Raw genomic sequence first — 20,028 nt, 5'->3', positions numbered from 1 at the left:
AAATGCTGAACAGCATTCTGATAGGGTGGTATTGATGTGCACTAGAAAGTAAATAATATCTATCTGTATATCTATCTATCTACCTATCTTCTCCTCCTTCTTCTCCTCCTTCTTCTTCACCTCCATAATCTTTCTATCTATCTATCTATCTATCTATCCCATATCTATCTATCGATCTATCTATTTATCTATCTATCTATCTATCTATCTATCTATCCCATATCTATATATCTATCTATCTAGAAAATCCAGAATTCAACAGCACACAAGCTTGGTGAAAAAAGTGGTTGTTTGTTGCATCACCAAATGACAGAAGCAACGTTTCCGCGGCCTCTCACCGCCATTTTCAAGCTCCGAGCCTCTGTGTGAATAGATCGGCAGGCATTGCAAGATCTGGAACATCCAAATCACCTTATATACACCTGATAGAGGTGGGTGGGGTGCAAGAACCAACATGGAGGTAGCCACTCCCCCATATGTGTAATACAAACAAAGAATAAGTTGGCCAGCACTATTGTTTCCAAACTATTATACGGACCTGGCTTACAGGTGCAGGCTGCTGGGCTAAATATACAGCAACAGGAGAATACAGCACCACACTGCTAGCACAAAGATATAGATAAAACATGAGTATATAGATACAACATGAGAAGCTATTCAGCTATGGTGCAGAAATTAAATAGTGAGATACTTAGCTTGCAATTTGTCTGCCAAATAGCTTGGACCGTCCCACCACTGTAAGGTGATCTCATTGGGACAGACCCTACACTATGAATATGTCTCTGTGTGAATAGATCAGCAGACATTGCAAGATCTGGAACATCCAAATCACCTCATATACATATCTATCTATCTATCTACAAACAAAGTCCAAATAAGAACAGCACATCAAGATAGGTAAGTAATTTTGAACGGGGTGCAAGCATACTTGGAGCCTCGGTCGCCAGTTCCTTAATCCATAAAAAACAAATAGATGCAGCACACCACAGCTTGAAAATCATGGTGCAAGGTTTATTCCATAGTCTATTCCAATAGACAATGTTTCACCAGCCTCACTTGAAAAAGCCAGCGTGGGGCTGGTGAAACGTTGTCTATTGGAATACACTATGGAATAAACCATGATTTTCAAGCTGTGGTGTGCTGCATCTATCTATCTATCTATCTATCATCTATCTATCTATCTATCTCATATCTATCTATCTCATATCTATCTATCTTATATCTATCTATCTCATATATATCTATCTATCTCATACCTATCTATCTATCTATCTCATATCTATCTATCTATTGATCTATCTTATATCTAACTATCTATCTATCTATTTATCTATCCTCTATCTATCTCATATCTATCTATCTCATATCTATCTATCTCATATCTATCTATCTATATATCTCATATCTATCTATCTCAAATCTATCTATCTATCTATCTATCTATCTATCTCATATCTATATATATTTCTATCTATCTCATATCTATCTATCTCATATCTATCTATCTATCTACAGCAACAGAATAATGCAGCAGCACACTGCCAGCACAAGGATATAGGTGAAACATGAACATGCAGATAAAACATGGAGAGCTATACAGCTATGGTGTAATGGATGCAAATGGGAAACTATGAGATAGTGAGTATGTATATAAGGTGTCTTGGATGTTCCAGATCCTGCCATGCTTACTGAACTGTTCACACAGAGGCATATTCACAGTGTAGGGTCCATCCCAATGAGGCCACCTTATCGCGGTGGGACGGTCCAAGCTATTTGACCGCCGGCGGAGACAAATTTGCGAGCTAAGTGCCTCACTATCTCATAGTTTCACATTTGCATCTATTACACCATAGCTGTATAGCTCTCCATGTTTTAACTGCATGTTCATGTTTCACCTATATCCTTGTGCTGGCAGTGTGCTCCTGTATACTTCTGTTGCTGTATATTTAGCCTAGTAGCGTGCACCTGCAGGCCAGGTCCATATAATAGTTTGGTATCAACTAAAGTGCTGGCTGACTTATTTTTTGTCTGTATCTATCTATCTATCTATCTCATATCTATCTATCTATCTATCTCATATCTATCTATCTATCTATCTATCTCATATCTATCATATCTATCTATCTATCTCATATCTATCTATCTATCTATCTATCTCATATCTATCATGTCTATTTCATATCTATCTATCTATCTATCTATCTATCTATCTATCTATCTTCTCCTCCTTCTCCTTCTTCTCCTCCATAATCTATCAATCTGTCTATCTAGAGTTCATATACAAGGCAATAAATACATTTTGGACAATTCAGATACAAGCTATATATTACCATACTGCAGCACCCATAGACATCTATTAGGCTTTCCTATACACATTTATATGGTAACATACAGAAATGTTTTTTTCCATATGACTCCAAACCTGAATAAATCCCAGCAGTGGCCCGCCTCATTGGGCGCAGTATAGTGTAGCTTTGCTTCATGGGAAGAACATCTCTATACTTGAATCACAACAGAATCACAAAACATGTCGCTCATGGCTTCATAGTGCGAAGCACCACACCTAACACGTACATCAGGCCTTGCCATGATCCACAAACCTACAAGCCCCGCCTGGTCAATGAACTTATTTGGCGCTGCTACATATGTGCACCCAGATGTCTGCAGAAAATGTCTAAAAACGAATCGTCTGTATTATTAGGAGCAGCAACAGGAGAATACAGCAGCGCACTGCTAGCACAAAGATATAGATGAAACTGCACCTGCAAGCCAGGTTTTTACAATAGTTTGGAATTAATAGTGCTGGCCAACTTATTCTTTGCTTGTATTATTAGGAGCAGAGATGTTACAAGAGATTAAAGATTCTTAAAGATTGAGGTGTTTATGGATGGGTTGGGTCTTCTCCGGTCTTCGGGTTATCGGTCTCTAACCCAACAAATAGTCTGTTTGTGAAAAATATTACTCTGCCATAGTTACAGAAAATAAATAAATCTGAAGGCATTATTATATAAAGTGAGGCGGATGAATCGGTCCGGCCCAGAAGGTGAGCGACAGAGAAAAGCAATGTCAGGAGCAAAGGAAAGTAATAATTATGAGACAAAGAAGCATTAAATATGAGGCTAGTCTGAGAATCGCTGTAATTTCTGCTTCAGTCCTATGGTCACGACGCTGCATAAACACATGAATCAGTTATGGCAACTTGTTATTATTTCCGATACAAATAAAATATAATATGACTATTTATTATAATAATAACAATTTGTTACTTTGGATCATCCTTTTTTGTTAGATAGGTCACCAATGATCAGCCATCTACATCCAATAAAAATCAGCAGTCAATGGTGCAGCAAGTGCTCAGTTTCCCTGCAGCACCTCCGCAGGAGGAAGGAAGCATTACACAGTACAATAAGTATAGGATTTAGACATCAGTGACTTATTTGTTAAGCACAGACATGCCAAGTCCTCCTAGGTAAGAGATACATTGTAGTTGCTCTTTGTTCTGGTTAATAGTTGAGGGTCCTACATGGGGGACCTGGCAGTAATAAACTGGGGAAGTCTAAAAAGTTTAATTTAAATAAAAAAAAAAAATAATAAACTGAAAATGAGGTACTCCAGTGAAAACTTCTTTTTTTTTTTTTTAAATCAACTGGTGCCAGAAAGTTAAACAGATTTGTAAATTACTTCTATTAAAAAATCTTAATCCTTCCTGTAGTTATTAGCTGCTGAATACTACAGCGGAAATTCCTTCCTTTTTGAAACACAGAGCTCTCTGCTGACATCATGAGCATAGTGCTCTCTGCTGACATCTCTGTCCATTTTAGGAACTGTCCAGAACAGCATATGTTTGCTATGGGGATTTCCTTTTACCCTGAACAGTTCCTAAAATGGACAGAGATGTCAGCAGAGAGCACTGTGCTCGTGATGTCAGCAGTCAGCTCTGTGTTTCAAACAGAAAATAATTTCCACTGTAGCATTCAGCAGCTAATAAATACAGTAAGGATTAAGATTTTTTAATAGAAGTAATTTACAAATCTGTTTAACTTTCTGGCACCAGTTGATTAAAAAAAAAAAGTAAGTTTTTCACCGGAGTACCCCTTTTATGTGTACCAGTCAAAAAAAGAACAAAACAAAACAATAAAAAAAACAAGCAACTTTACCTCTGCTAGAGTCAAGATCTGAGTGTGTAGACCCTGACTGATTGTTAGAATGTCTATGGCAGTGTTTCCCAAATAGTGTACCTCCAGCTGTAGCAAAACTACAACTTCCAGCAAGCCCCGACATCCGAAGCTGTCCGGGCATGCTGGGAGTTGCAGTTTTGCAACAGCTGGAGGCACAATGGTTGGGAAACACTGGTCTATGAGAATAGAGATGACCTAATAGTCTTGCACTGTGTGACGATTTCAGTCACATTGTTAAAGGGGTTCTCCACTCCCCTGCCTTCCGGAGCTCCGCTCGCAGCGTCCGGAAGTTTATTACTCCGAAAGCTATGTGCGGGCTTCCGTGTTCGAGGCCGCCCCCTTGTGACGCCACGCCCGCCCCCTCATGACGTCACGCCTGCCCCCTCAACAAAAGTCTATGGGAAAGGGGTGGCTTCGAACATGGAAGCCCGCACACAGCGTTTGGAGAAATAAACTTCCGGACGCAGCGAGCGGAGCTCCGGAAGGCAGGGCAGTGGAGAACCCCTTTAAAGGAGTTATCCAGGAATTGAAAACAAATTAGTTCCCAAAACAGCGCCATAGGTAAGGTGTGGTATAACTTGCCTCCATTCATTTCAATTTGTAACTGAGCTGTAATACGACTCACAATATGAAGAAAAAAGAATGGCGCTGTTGGGAAGAAATTAGCTTTGTTTGTGTATTCCTGGATAAACTCTTTTAGAGTCGGGAGAGAAGGTGCTTGGTGTGCACTTCTATTGATTGGTCAGGGTCTTAAAGGGGTATTCTGCCCTTATAAATCTTATCCCCTATCTAAAGAATAGGGGATAAGATGTCTGATTGCGGGGGTCCGCTGCTGGGACCCCCACAATCTCTGTGCAGCACCCGGAACACTGCCACACACCCTCAATGAAAGTCTATGGGAGAGGCTGTGGCTGCCGTCACGCCCCCAGAATGAAAATCCCCCCCTGCCACGCCCCCTCCCATAGACTTGCATTGAACTATAAACGCCCTGCGATCAGACATGTTATCCCCTATCCTTTGGATAGGGGATAAGATGTCTAGAGGTGGAGTAACCCTTTAACTCTGTTAATCTGAACTTATAATGCAAGTCTATGCAAATACAGATGTAGCAGAGTTAACAGACTTGGTGCATTAACACATCCAATAAATACGCTACATTTCTGATTGTTAATTCTGCTACATCTCTATGTTAGAATAGAATTAATTCAGCTCCAGAAAATCCAAGGTTTAGTTTTGCAGCTTCACTTCATAAATATAAAGAGAAGAGATTCCTATAAGCCGATCTCCGGCTGCAGGAACGTGCGTGGAGGCTGTTTAGGTAGTTTTGTTGTCAAAATCCTTCCATCATTTCCGTATTCTCCTCACCTAAGAATATGTTGACCTCTGAGGGCTTCAATGCGCTTCACTTGGCTGATTCTGAAACTTAGTTCAAGCAAAACTGAGATTTAGAAAACAGACAGACAGCTGTCCGGGGGAAATATAGCTGAACTGATCTGCTGGGTCTTCATAGAGTTGTTTATCTCTGGATTTAGAATTCAGGAGAGTAACTAAGTATAAAATACTATAGAATAGTATAAAAGAAAAGGAGAGACGGATGGGTAAATCAATAGACAGATATTAGAAATGAGACAGACAGATGGATAGATAGATAGATATGAGATAGATGGATAGATAGATAGATAAATAAGAGATAGATGGATATATAGATAGATATGAGATAGATGGATAGATAGATAGATAAGAGATAGATGGATAGATAGATAGATAGATAGATAGATATGAGATAGATGGATAGATAGATAGATATGAGATAGATGAATAGATAGACAGATATGAGATAGATGGATAGATATGAGATAGATCTATAGATAAAAAAAAAAGCAAGAAAGCAGCACGCCAGAGGAAAAAAGGTGCACGGGTGCCTACTGTGCCAGGTCCAGGTTGGGGACCCCTCCAAAACACAAAGCAAAAATGGACAGTGGCACACCAAGTGAAAAAAAGAAAGGTGATTTATTCAAAAAAACGTGTTAGGCAACGTTTCAGCTGGCTCAGCCAGCTGAAACGTTGCCTAACACGTTTTTTTGAATAAATCACCTTTCTTTTTTTCACTTGGTGTGCCACTGTCCATTTTTGCTTTGTAGATAGATAGATAGATAGATAGATAGATAGATATGAGATAGATAGATAGATAGATATGAGATAGATAGATAAGAGATAGATAGATAAATAGATACGAGATAGATAGATATGAGATAGATATATAGATATATATGAGATAGATAAATAGATAGATACATACCAAGCGAAACGAGGACCGCAGCACTCCAGAATTATAGGTGAAAAAGATTTATTGACCTGACATCAAGGAACAACGTTTCAACTGCCCAATTGCAGTCTTTCTCAAGCTCCAAGGAGCGCTGGAGTGCTGCGGTCCTAGTTTCTCTTGGTGTGGATATCCATGGGACCCGTGACCCGGGACCTTCTACTGCCTGCACCCACTATTACACCTATGAGAGGTTGTGCTGCTCTTTTCTATTTTTCCTAGATAGATACATAGATATGAGATAAATATGTGATAGATAGATAACCTTCTTTACCGTGAGGACTATGAATTTATGGAACGGTCTACCTCAGGAACTGGTCACAGCAGGAACAATAAACAGCTTTAAAACAGGGTTAGATACATTCCTGGAACAAAATAACATTAATGCTTATGCAGAATTATAAAACTGCATCCCTTTCCCTTATCCCCTTACATCCTTCCCTTCAATCCCCTGGTTGGACTTGATGGACGTATGTCTTTTTTCAACCATAACTATGTAACTATGTAACCCCAAATAGTGGAGATAGATAAATAGATAGATAAATAGATAGATAAGTAGATAGATAGATATAGTAAGGTCCATAACTATTGGGACATTGACACAATTCTAACCTTTTTGGCTCTATTCACCACCACAATGGATTTGAAATGAAACGAACAAGATGTGCTTTAACTGCAGATTGTCAGCTTTAATTTGAGGGGATTTACATCCAAATCAGGTGAACAGTGTAGAAATTACAACAGTTTGTATATGTGCCTCCCACTTATTAAGGGACCAAAAGTAATGGGACAGAATAATAATCATAAGTCAAACTTTCAATTTTTAATACTTGGTTGCAAATCCTTTGTAGTCAATTACATCCTGAAGTCTGGAACGCATAGACATCAGCAGACATTACTGGGTTTCATCCCTGGTGATGCTCTGCTGCCTCTACTGCAACTGTCTTCAGTTCCTGCTTGTTCCTGGGGCATTTTTCCTTCAGTTTTGTCTTCAGCAAGTGAAATGCTCAATCGGATTCAGTTCAGGTGATTGACTTGGCCATTGCATAACATTCCACTTCTTTGCCTTAATAAACTCTTTGGTGCTTTTGCAGTTTGCTTTGGGTCATTGTCCATTTGCACTGTGAATTGACGTCCAATGAGTTCTGAAGCATTTTGCTGAATAGGAGCAGATAATATTGCCTGAAACACTTCAGAATTCATCCTGCTGCTTTTGACAGCAGTCACTTCATCAATAAATAAATAAAGAGAAGCAGTTCCATTGGCCCCATACATGCCCACTATGCCATGACACTACCACCACCATGCTTCACTGATGAGGTTGTATACTTAGGACCATGTTCCTTTCCTTCTCCATACTCTTCTCTTCCCTCTGGTACAAGTTGATCTTGGTCTCATCTGTCCATAGGATGTTGTTCCAGAACTGTGAAGGCTTTTTTAGATGTCATTTGGCAAACTCTAATCTGGCCTTCCTGTTTTTGAGGCTCCCCAATGGTTTCCATCTTGTGGTGAACCCTCAGTATTCACTCTGGTGAAGTCTTCTCTTGATTGTTGACTTTGACACACGTACACCTACCTACTGGAGAGAGTTCTTGATCTGGCCAACTGTGTTCTTCGGTCATCCACCACAGTTGTTTTCCTTGTTCTTCCGGGTCTTTTGGTGCTGCTGAGCTCACCAGTGCGTTCCTTCTTTTTAACAATGTTCCAAACAGTTGTTTTGGCCACTCCTAATGTTTTGGTTATCTCTCTGATGTTTTTTTTTGTTTTTCATCCAAATGATTGCTTGCTTCACTGATAGTGACAGCTCTTTGGATCTCATCTTGAGAGTTGACAGCAACAGATTCCAAATGCAAATAGCACACTTGAAATGAACTCTGGACCTTTTATCTGATCATTGTAATTGGGATAATGAGGGAATAACACAAACCTTGACATGGAACAGCTGAAATGCCGATTGTCCCACTACCTTTGGTCCCTTAGCAAGTGGGAGGCACATATGCAAACTGTTGTAATTCCTACAACGTTAACCTCATTTGAATGTTAATACCCTCAAATTAAAGCTGACAGTCTGGAGTTAAAGTACTTCATGTTTGTTTCATTTCAAATCCATTGCGGTGGTGTATAGAGCCAAAAATGTTATAATTGTGTTGATGTCCCAATATTTATTGACCTGACTGTAGATATCAGATAGCGAGATAGATAAGAGATAGATAGGAGATAGATAGATAGATAGATATGAGATAGATCGCTAGATAGATATGAGATAGATCAATAAATAGATAGGTATGAGATAGATAGAAGATATTTTTTTATTTTTCTATTTATATTTTTTTACATCAACATCAATACTTTATTCATTTAGCATAGAAGAAAGGTGGTTACAATTGCTGAAATCTTATTCTTATGCCCAGAGCCCCTACATATAAATTATTCATAGTAAATTATATGTATTTTCATATGCAAATGTGCACCCAGTATGGCTGAATGTGTTTTACACTTAGCACGTATCAGCACAAAATCCCTCTGCTATTTGCACAAAATGAATTAGATTAATTCAGGAAAAAAAACAACAAAAAAAAACAACATATACCCCTTAAAGGCAATGATCGTGAATCTTAAGAAAACTAATAATAGCAACATAATAATTTACTCAGCGTTGTTATTTTATCTCCATATTGCTTGGCAGACGTTGATCTGTAGTTACCATTAACATAAATCTCCGCCGGGTCATTTTTAGGTCCGCAGTTCTGTGTTCACTGTGTTGTTCATATTTCTTTGTAATAGGCGCCCCTCTGTTTTTCCTCACTAGCGCTTATAATCTGCTGTGTAGACATAAGGGGATCTTATCATTTAATTCATAGAATTCTGGCTTCTGGAGCTTTTATTTTTCAAAAACTAAAGAATCACAATATATAGTGGCTATGGCTAATATAAGTGTAATACCCTCCCACCACTAGGGGGAGCATTACAAATAATGTTGACAGCTCTTTTCATAGTACTCACAATATAGTCTGACCTCGAAGTATGTAACTCCCAGTGTTTTCCATGTTCTGTCTCTAAGCTTTCCATTTATTGCCATATTGCTTGAATTGAAAACTATGTACTTATACTGTGTATATTACGGCATTTTAGATTTCCTTCCAACTCTTTCATTTTTTATGATTAGTTTACCTAATGGATTTGTTTGATTTTTATTTATTTTTTACTTCTATTGATTTTTACATAGCACATGCCGTTTTCAACTTCACTGAGTTTGCCACTGAGCTTGTTCATTCAAACTTTTAGTCTACAATATATATATATATATATATATATATATATATATATATATATATATATAGTGAATTGCGTACACAAAGTGAACATTGAAGGTAATACTAGGACGTCACTTGGATTTGACCCTAAAAACCTTCTTGTCCCTTCTTTGACCCTCTTTGATGCTAAAGATCTTAAGACTTTCATATACTAAAGTTGTGCTATCAAAAAATGTAAGAAATGTAGTGTAAAATTTGTCCTTTTATAGAGGTCAAGCAAAGCACTGTCTTCTACCAAACATCACAAGGGTTAGGAAAGTTTAATAAGTTTTTCACTTTAGAAGAATCAGTACGGTTCACCCGAATGAACATTTGTAATCTTTGGGGAAATTTAGTCATAAGGGCCCTTTTAGATAGGTCAACAGGAAGCTGGGAACAAGAACTGATCTTGTTGATCAACCTTCTCAAGGTTCAATCAATAGCTGATTCTTTCTTGTGGCCTATTGAAGTCATTAGCGTTGCCTGCAGAAGGCAATGTGTGGGCGATAGCAATAATTTTATATGGCCAAAGACCATTTACTCATTCATCAGCTGATTGCTGGCCCTTTTGCACAGTCCTGATATCTGTAAAAGGATCTTGAGGGTTCAGTTTCCCTACAGTGCCACCGCAGGTGAAATTGAGTATTGCACAATGCCTATTAAAACCAATAGGCTTGGTCTTCACAAGGTTTCAGTAGGTGGAAAGTGTCACAGAACATCCGCATGATGCCAGGACCCAAGGTTTCCTAGCAGAACATCACCAAGATCATTCCCCTGCCACAGCCAGGCTTTCTTCTAACCAAAGTGTACTACAGTTCCATCTTCTTCTGAGGAAAGTGACACACACCTACAACTGGCCCTCCACATGATGTAAAAGTGAATGTGAATCGTCAGACCAAGACACCTTCTTACATTATCCTTTGGTCCAGATTGGGTGCTTAGGTGATCATTGGAGGTACTTTTGGACCACATGGACACCCTGACCAGTGTGCATCTATGCAGCCACATACATAGAAAGCTGCTATAAGCTGTGTGTTCTGAACCTTACATCATAGAGAACAGTAGCTCAACCATCTGTTGTATGGTACGTTTTCTGTGGGACTGTAGCAGACCTTGGCTATATCACTGGTTATCCTTCTTTAGAGCACTTTGGGTTGCTAACTACTGCCTACTGCATGTTTACCCATGGAAGCTTTAAAGATTGGAATCTGTTATCAGGTTAGATTTTAGACTACATTAGACCTTGGGACAAGGCATAGTCTATCATAGCTGTCCCCTAATAACACATAATCAAAAAGCCAACAGTTCTTATCAGAAGATAGAAAAAGTAGTGTTTGGATTCAAGCAATAGTCTTCAATAGATCAAATACAGGCAAATATGCTCCTATTTTTGGTTTTAGTAATGGATTAATTCAAGTCCATATTCTTTGATTCTTCTCTGTTGTTGGAATCCATAGAGGTCATTGGTGGTTCCTCTACCCAAGAGCAATATAGGGATATATTGGCACTTCTGTAAAATCTGCGGTGGGGCACGAGGTAGGGTAAAGCCACAGGTAGAAGAAAGATGATACACAGCACTCACCAGTAATGCACAGTGAAGATTTATTATGTCATAGTTTAGTACAAGGACATATTTCTGCACGGGAGCCTTCCTCAGCTGTTTGCATAAGGCAAACAGCTGAGGAAGGCTCCCATGCCGAAACCCGTCCTTATACTACACTATGGCATAAAAAAATCTTCACTGTGCATTACTGGTGAGTGCTGAGTATTATCTTTCCTTTACCCAAGAAAGCATGAGCTCTGTTTAAGTGCTTTTAGCTCTTTAAATAATCATTTTTTAAATTGTATTGTTTCACCTTTGCAATGTCGTTCGTTAGTGACTTTTAGTCTTTCCCAAACATGACAGTATTTCGAGTAGCTGAACGTGGAGCCATAAACCAAGTTTTTCTCCTACATGATGTGATGGGACTGTGCAATATTTCGCCCATAACCTTCCAGTACAGACATTAAGCCGCAGCTGTGCTGGTTTTCCTGGACATAGAGCCCAAGTACAAACTGATTTTTGTCCAATGACCTGTTCACTGAACAAGCGTTGAGTTGTTTATTTAGGCAAATTCAGTACATTGAAATCTAATTCACTGGAGCACATAAAGCCCAGAAACTGGAGATTGCAAGGTGACGAAGCGAGATAATAGATGGCAATGTAAGAAATAGCAACATTTCCAAAGCTTTTTTCCTTCATTGGTTAATGCTTTAGAGCTAAATGCAAATATAACTATAACATTGTAGAAAAAAAGAGTCTGATATGTATCATGCCTTAAATTGGGCAGATAAATATCTTGTAACCCATCAGCAGTTTTCAAAATAAGGTCATATGTTCAGCATCATACAGAGTCCAGTTGCAAACTCTAGTCTTGGGGGGTTAATACCTGACCAGGGTAACAGGCGTACCCAGAACATAAGGGACCCACCCCCATCTAAGCTCAAACATATGATGGGGTTAGTGAGAACTATGGGCTGCCCCTGTACTGTTACATAACTGTGTATTATCCCTGTACTGTGACATCACTGTGATTATGATCCCTGTACTGTGACATCACTGTGTGCATTATCCCTGTACTGTTATATAACTGTGTATTATCCCTGTACTGTGACATCACTGTGTGTATTATCCCTGTACTGTGACAACACTGTGTGTATTATCCCTGTACTGTGACATCACTGTGTGTATTATTACTGTACTGTGACATCATTGTGTATTATCCCTGTACTGTGACATCATTGTGTGTATTATCTCTGTACTGTGACATCACTGTGTATTATCCCTGTACTGTGACATCATTGTGTGTATTATCCCTGTACTGTGACATCACTGTGTATTATCCCTGTACTGTGACATCACTGTGTGTATTATCCCTGTACTGTGACATCACTGTGTATTATCCCTGTACTGTGACATCACTGTGTGTATTATCCCTGTACTGTGACATCACTGTGTGTATTATCCCTGTACTGTGACATCATTATGTGCATTATCCCTGTACTGTGACATCACTTCTGTGTATTATCCCTGTACTGTGACATCACTGTGTGTATTATCCCTGTACTGTAACATCACTGTGTGTATTATCCCTGTACTGTGACATCACTGTGTGTATTATTCCTGTACTGTGACATCACTGTGTGTCTTATCCCTGTACTGGGACATCACTGTGTGTATTATCCCTGTACTGTGACATCACTGTGTGTATTATCCCTGCACTGTGACATCACTGTGTGTATTATCCCTGTACTGTGGCATCACTGTGTGTATTATCCCTGCACTGTGACATCACTGTGTGTATTATACCTGTACTGTGACATCACTTTGAACAGTGGGAGCCTATTACAAGTTTTTGTTATGGTGTCCCATGGTTACTTGTTATGCTCACACTGTCATATTTAAACTTAGTAGATATGGGGTGCTTTATCTATACAGAAGACTAGGACTATGGAAGTCAGCCCATATTTTAATGCAGCTCCCCCAAATAATTTTATTTTCTTATTTTGCTATATTGTTGCTATTTTGTCAACTTATTGTTTATTTAGAAATTTTGTTCCTTTGCTAATCGGCCAAACATCACCACAACACAATGTATTGAAGTGTTTCCCCTGCAGGTAATGTGCATGGCATAAAATATGTTTTTTGGAAGAAACATGACACAGGGAAGAGCATTAAATCAGCTGAATGATAGAAATAGCTCATGTTTAGAAGACAAGTGTCATCCGATGACAAGGGAATGGAAATGACTTGTGCTTTGAAGGTATGCACAAAATAAGTAAAGTCCTCTTCTACTTTCCTTTTGAGATAAATCTTATAGGGCAGAGAATCACAGGCTACATTGGAGCAATTCCTTATAATACAGGATTAGATCATTTTTACTGCAGAAGGGAAAAAGAACTTTCATCATTTTTTAAATGGTCATTGAGAATTGGCAAAAAATAAATAAATGGAAGTTGCTCCTGTATTATAAGGGGCTGTAGCAGTCTTTCCCCAATTTTTATTTTTCATGCAAATGAAAACTAGCATGTCTGATTCGTCTCTGCCCAAAGTTTATCTATCGGAGTAAGATCGGGAGACCCCCATACACAATAGACAGTTGTCTGTTTTTGCCAAAATTGACAGGTTTGGACAACTCTTCTCTAATGTGATGGCTTTTAAGCAATTTTATTGAAAGAAGATATTGTCTAGCCTATGGTAAACATACATTTAACTATAGGAAGTGCAGATGTTGCACCTTTTCCCTGCTTGGACCCAAAAGATCTTTGTACATTAAGAGGCTTACTTGTACTTGTCATCAGCTTGTGCGTAGTATTACAATTTCATTTGTCCCAGTGTTCAGAACATTTTGTTCCGAACGCTTGGAGCAGGCAGCTAGGGGTCATGATGTCACGGTCACACCCCTCGTGATGTCACACCACACCCCCTTCCATGCCAGTCTATGGGAGGGGGCGTGGCGATCATCGCGCCCCCTCCCATAGCCTTGCATTTAGAGGGCGTGGTCTGATGTCACGAGGGGCGTGACCGTGATGTCACGACCCCCTCTGCCTGCTCCAAGCTTTCTAAATGAACGCCGGGTCCTGCACTTAGCTGCGGGACCCCTGAGATCAGAAATCTTATCCCCTATCCTTTGGATAGGGGATAAGATGTCTAGTGGCAGAGTACCCCTTTAATGTAACTAAGTTGTAATATCACACACACAGTGAGGACAAGGGTGACACTCTTTCTGGAAGAAAGCAGCAGTTTTTTTTTTAATCCTGAATAACAGCATTAAAAGGCACTCCACCCCTGGATATCTTATTCCCTATCCAAAAGATGGGGGGATAAGATACCTGATCCCAGGATATCCAGCCGATGGGACCCTCCGTGATCTCCTGCCCGGCACAACCGGCAAACTAAATATTTATGTTCAGAACGCCAGTTGTGCTAAGCTTCGGGCAGCCGTGGTCATCCCCTCCCTTAATGTCTATGGAGATGTATTAAGGGGGTGTGATGGCTGTGGTTGGTGTTAATTGTTCATGCTAACTGAGCATGGTGCATCCTTTTGCACAACACTATAAAGTGAGTAGAATACTCACCTACCCAAATCCCAAATTTTGGTAACCCATTGATTCCACACAAGGATCATTTTTTGTTGTTGTTTTGTTTGTGCTTATATCTATTGTAAGAAGAGGAGCAAGGGTCAGGATTGCACTGTGCCGCAGAATAAACTTTGCCATGCTTGTAAAGAGTAGTGTTGAGCGTGAATATTTGAAATGCAAATTTTACAGCGAATATCGGCACTTTGCGATTTTGCAAATATTTAGAATATAGCGCTATATACGGTATTTGTAATTATGAATATTCTTTTTTTTTCCACAGTACACATCACAACAATGATGTGTACTGTGTAAAAAAAGTGATAGATAGTGTTAGATAGGGTAGGTTAGTTTCACAGATAGGTTCTAGTGTAGAGTATAGTGTTAGTTGAAAGATATAATCGCGCATGAGCACTATACCAATTTCATTAAGATTTTTGCATGGAAAAAAAGTGAACGAACATAGTGAATATGCTAATTTTGCAAACATAAGACGAATATTCATCCATATATTAGCGAAATATCACGAATTTTAATATGGCCAATTCCGCTCATTACTGGTAAAGAGATGAGTCATTTGTGTGCAAAAGGGCAACCTAAGAAAATATAATAAAAAACAAGGAAATAACATAAGAGAATACTAAAAAGAAAGTGCTAAAACAGGCATAACCCCATAACCTTTAACCAGTTCCTTTCTAGCTGATGTAAAACTATCATACCTAGTATTTCATTGCTATCAAATATATTTATAATTCCAAAAATTATATATATATATATATATATATATATAAATAAAACTATCAGAATTGATCTTCTTAAGTGCACAAGCCCAACATGATGGATGTACTAAACAGAACAATGGAACCCACCTCAATGTAACAACACACTATATACAGTAACAGAGTTTCCTTGAATCACAGCTTAAGGATGAGGATTAAGGTTAGTGCACCACTTCCAAATTAAATTGAGCACTTCTGCTTATAGTTCCTAAAAAAGGATGATCAGGAGATTACTTACCCAGGTTTGCCACACAATAGGGGAAGACGGATGAAATCAATCATCTGAAAAAGAAACCCAAGACTACAACGTCTTTGTATACAGCGTATAAAGGAAATGAGTACAGTAGTCATTATATTCTCAACAACTTGACCCTACACCAATATAAAGATGTGTCTTCCCTTTTCCACGAGTTTAGTTAAAGGAGTACTCCGGTGGAAAACAAATGTATTGTAATCAACTGGTGCCAGAGAGTTTAACTGATTTGTAAATTACTTATATTTAAAAATCTAAATCCTTTCAGTACTTATCAGCTGCTATATGCTCCAGAGGAAGTTGTATAGTTATTTTTCTGTCTGAGCACAGTGCTCTCTGCTGACACCTCTGTCCATGTCAGGAACTGTCCAGAGGAGGGGAAAATCCCCATAGCCAACCTCTCCTGCACTGGACAGTTCCTGACATGAACAGAGGTGTCAGCAGAGAGCACTGTGGTCAGACAGAAAAGAACTACACAACTTCCTCTGTAGTATATATCAGCTGATAAGTACTGGAAGGGTCAAGATTTTTAAATACATTTAAAATTTTACATATTTAAGGTAGTTTTTTACTTAAAAAAAATGTTTTCTAGTTCTCTGTTTAGGGTATGCTTTTTTGGGATGCTCATCGATTGGCCTAAAGTTATGGCTAGAAAAGTTTATTTTTTCTGTTGCTAGAATATTACATAGATGGCTTTTTATTTTCAGCATGCGTCATGCTATACATAATTTCTCCTCTGGGGGTGTTGTAGTAGAATCGATAGACATTGCCAGATTCTCTTGCAGTTTTCCGTATACTATTAAGTTTCCCAGCAGCAGATATTGCTAAATGTGATTAATTCCATTAAAAAAGCACTTTTAAGCAGCCCACTATCCGTAGCCTGAATCATATCTTCACCTCATGGTCTCTATTGCCAAAAGCCGATTTTGCTGAGACAATCCTCGAAACTAAACCTCAAAAAAGAAACTGTGTCAACTTTACTGAATAGTGTGTTGTTTTGGGGTCATTCGTGGTGGCCCTGGGAGCAAGTTTATTGGGAATCTTTTCTCGCTTTCAGGCTGACTGGACCAGGAGTCATTGGGGTGGTCTCTGGTGGCTTCCACCTGCCCTAATTGATAGACTCTCTCTATACCCAAACCGGGACTGATCTATAAACAAGCAGCTGGGGGGGGGAGGAGGGGTCAGGAAGAAGCCACCATGGAGCTCACAGATCATTCAGGCAGCTGGAAAGTGATGACCTATTAACATCATTGTCACATACCGGCAGGACTGGTAGTGGATCCTCTGGACCTGAGAGGCGATGACGCGGGTTGTACCAGAGGACCGGTTCTAAGTGGTTACTGGTTTTCACCAGAGCCTGCCGCAAGGCAGGATGGTCTTGGTGTGGCGGTAATCACCAGGTCGTATCCTCCAGTAGCAACTCAACCTCTCAGGCAGCTGATATGGCGTGGTATACAGGGAGCAGGCAGGAGCGTAGTCGGACGTAGCAGAGGTCAGGGCAGGCGGCAAGGGTTCACTGGCGAGTAGGCGGTAGCATTGGGTTCGGCAAACTGGCAAGGCAATACACACTAAAGGAACGCTTTCTCAGAGGCACTAGGGCACAAAAATTCGGCAAGGGCAGGAAGGGGCAGAAGGCTTTTATTAGGGAAAGCAGGGAGAGAGAGGGACCAGCGCACCAATTACCGATGCGCTGGCCCTTTAAATTCACTGAAGGTGGCGCTCGCGCGCCCTAGAGAGCGTGGCCGCGCACGTCGAGAGGCAGGGAAGGACGGCGCAGGGAGCAAGGAGACTGGTGAGTGTCTGGGACGCGGCACGTGAACGGGGGCCAGCCGTCACGGCATTCGTGTCCCAGACACAATGGAAATCGGGCTCCCGGGGCAAAGGATCGAGGAGGCGGGCGCTCCGGTCCGGGGACGGGAGCTCACGCCTTAACAATCATATTGTCTTGTGGGATTGGTGTCCACTGTGCTTTAGACCATCCCTCTCCATTTTCTCCTCCCAAAAAGAATCTGCAACAGATCCTCCAACACAGTTGGGTATCTTACCTTAATGTCTCGATATTGTGAATCTGAGCATAGGCCCCCGAGTATAGGCCCCCAACTCTGATACAAAACTTAAACTCCCACCATGCTTTGCCAACATGCAGCTATGAAAGCATGCTATGTATTTCCACAATAGCTGGAAAGCTCCAGGTTGGAGAATGTTGCCCAAAGCAATGCCTATGGTTGTCCTCCATCAACTACGAAGACCGAACACATTTTATATTCTTTATCTGAGGACTCTGCCTACTGTAAATTGCTTATTTTTTCAAATGAAGACAGATTCTGTGTCCCGAGCAGCCCTCTCAGATCATAGAAAGAACAGCGCAACGGTTGTATATTCTGTTAATGTGTTACTTGACTAAAATAATACAGCACATTTCAGCTCTGGCCTTTATGGACGGCAGCCAAATCCCGTAGTGTTGATTACAAGGTGCATGCTTAAGTAGTCCTTCCACTGATTTATGACCAAAGAATTAGAATGCACTGAGTGGCAGAGCGAGCGACTAGATTTGTTAATTGGACAGTAAACTACATTTTGTCCTTCTGTTATGGCATTTTTAAAATACTCCAAACCAGGCAACCTGAAAACCAGGGAGTAATTACATCAAATAAAATGAGGAATCCTACCACCTCTGAGCACAAGGCAGAAGTTTTGCTCTATTCAGCGGAGTGGCATTACATATATTTCTAATTAGCCTGAATAAAATACTATGCACTCAAAGAGCAGCCGATACCCTGTCATGTAGAAACATTACTATCTATAAAAATACGACATTTTATGGAAGAAGCTGGTAGTTATACATTTTAACTAGCTGCACACCCAATCCAGCTACAGACACATATGATGGACCGTTATCTATCCACAGATTTAAAGGGGTACTCCACTGGAAAACATTCTTTTTTTAAATCAACTGTTACCAGAAAGTTAAACAGATTTGTAAATTACTTCTATAAAAAAAAATCTTAATCCTTTTAGTACTTATCAGCTGTTGTATACTGCAGAAGAAGTTCTTTTCTTTTCCTTTGTTGAATTTCCTTTGTCTGACCACAGTGCTCTCTGCTGACACCTCTGTCCATGTCAGGAACTGTCCAGAGCAGGAGAGGTTTGCTATGGGGATTTGCTCCTGCTCTGGACATTTTCTAATATGTACAGAGGTGTCAGCAGAGAGCACTTTGGTCAGACAGAAAGGAAATTCAAAAAGAAAAGATCTTTCTGTGGAGCATACAACAGCTGATAAGTACTGGAAGGGTTAAGATTTTTTTTATTAGAAGTCATTTTCAAATCTGTTTTAATCATCTGGCACTAGATGATTAAAAAACAATTTCCCAGCGGAGTACCACTTTAATGAAGCAAATTTGCTATGGGGAAATACATCAGAAATTGGGGGCAACTTACGCAAAAAAGCAGTCTCACATGGATTGCACCTAGGTGTGTTTTCCACACTTTTAAGACACTTTAAGGGGAATTTACTTTGTTGCATTGTTTTGTTGCACAAGTTTGCATTTTTTTTTGATGCATCTATTATTTTAAACTTTTAAAAGTATGTACAATCTCATTTTACTCAATGGACATCATAGAAATCCATAGCAAAAAGAGTGCATTTAAGAAAAAAAAAAATGCATCAAACCTAATAGATTTGGAATATTTTGGATTTTGGAGCTGGATTTCTACTGTCAACTATTAGAGGTAGCTGCCCTGTAAGTCAATAACTGACCCATATAAGATCATTATCAGGCTCAGAATCTCCTCCCAAAGAAAAGGATCCATCTATAGAAAGCTGTTTTGATGTTCTTGCTTCTCATCAGTACAAGGTGCTGGTTGGCTGGGTGAGCCTGCTTTCTTACTTTGGTGGGGAGCTAATTTGCATACTCTTTTTTTTTTTTTCCCAGGGGTCCTTGTCTGGCTTATAAATAGTGTTGCTCGCGAATATTCACAATGCAAATTTTATTCGCGAATATCGCATATTTGCAAATTTGTGAATTTTCGCGAATATAGCACTATATATTCGCAATTACGAATATTTGTTTTAATTTTTTTCACA

At 39.6% G+C, this 20,028-nt stretch overlaps 1 protein-coding gene across 6 annotated transcripts in view; it reads left to right on the top strand.

The window, feature by feature from the left end:
• Nucleotides 1-20,028, top strand: part of LRP1B (LDL receptor related protein 1B) — a 1,569,499-nt gene that overhangs the window by 142,795 nt on the left and 1,406,676 nt on the right. The window lies entirely within an intron of this gene.

This window comes from Hyla sarda, chromosome 8 (genome assembly GCF_029499605.1).
Source record: "Hyla sarda isolate aHylSar1 chromosome 8, aHylSar1.hap1, whole genome shotgun sequence".
Taxonomy (NCBI): domain Eukaryota; kingdom Metazoa; phylum Chordata; class Amphibia; order Anura; family Hylidae; genus Hyla; species Hyla sarda.
The sequence above is the reverse complement of the archived record's forward strand: the minus strand, read 5'-3'. Positions and strand labels throughout refer to the sequence as shown.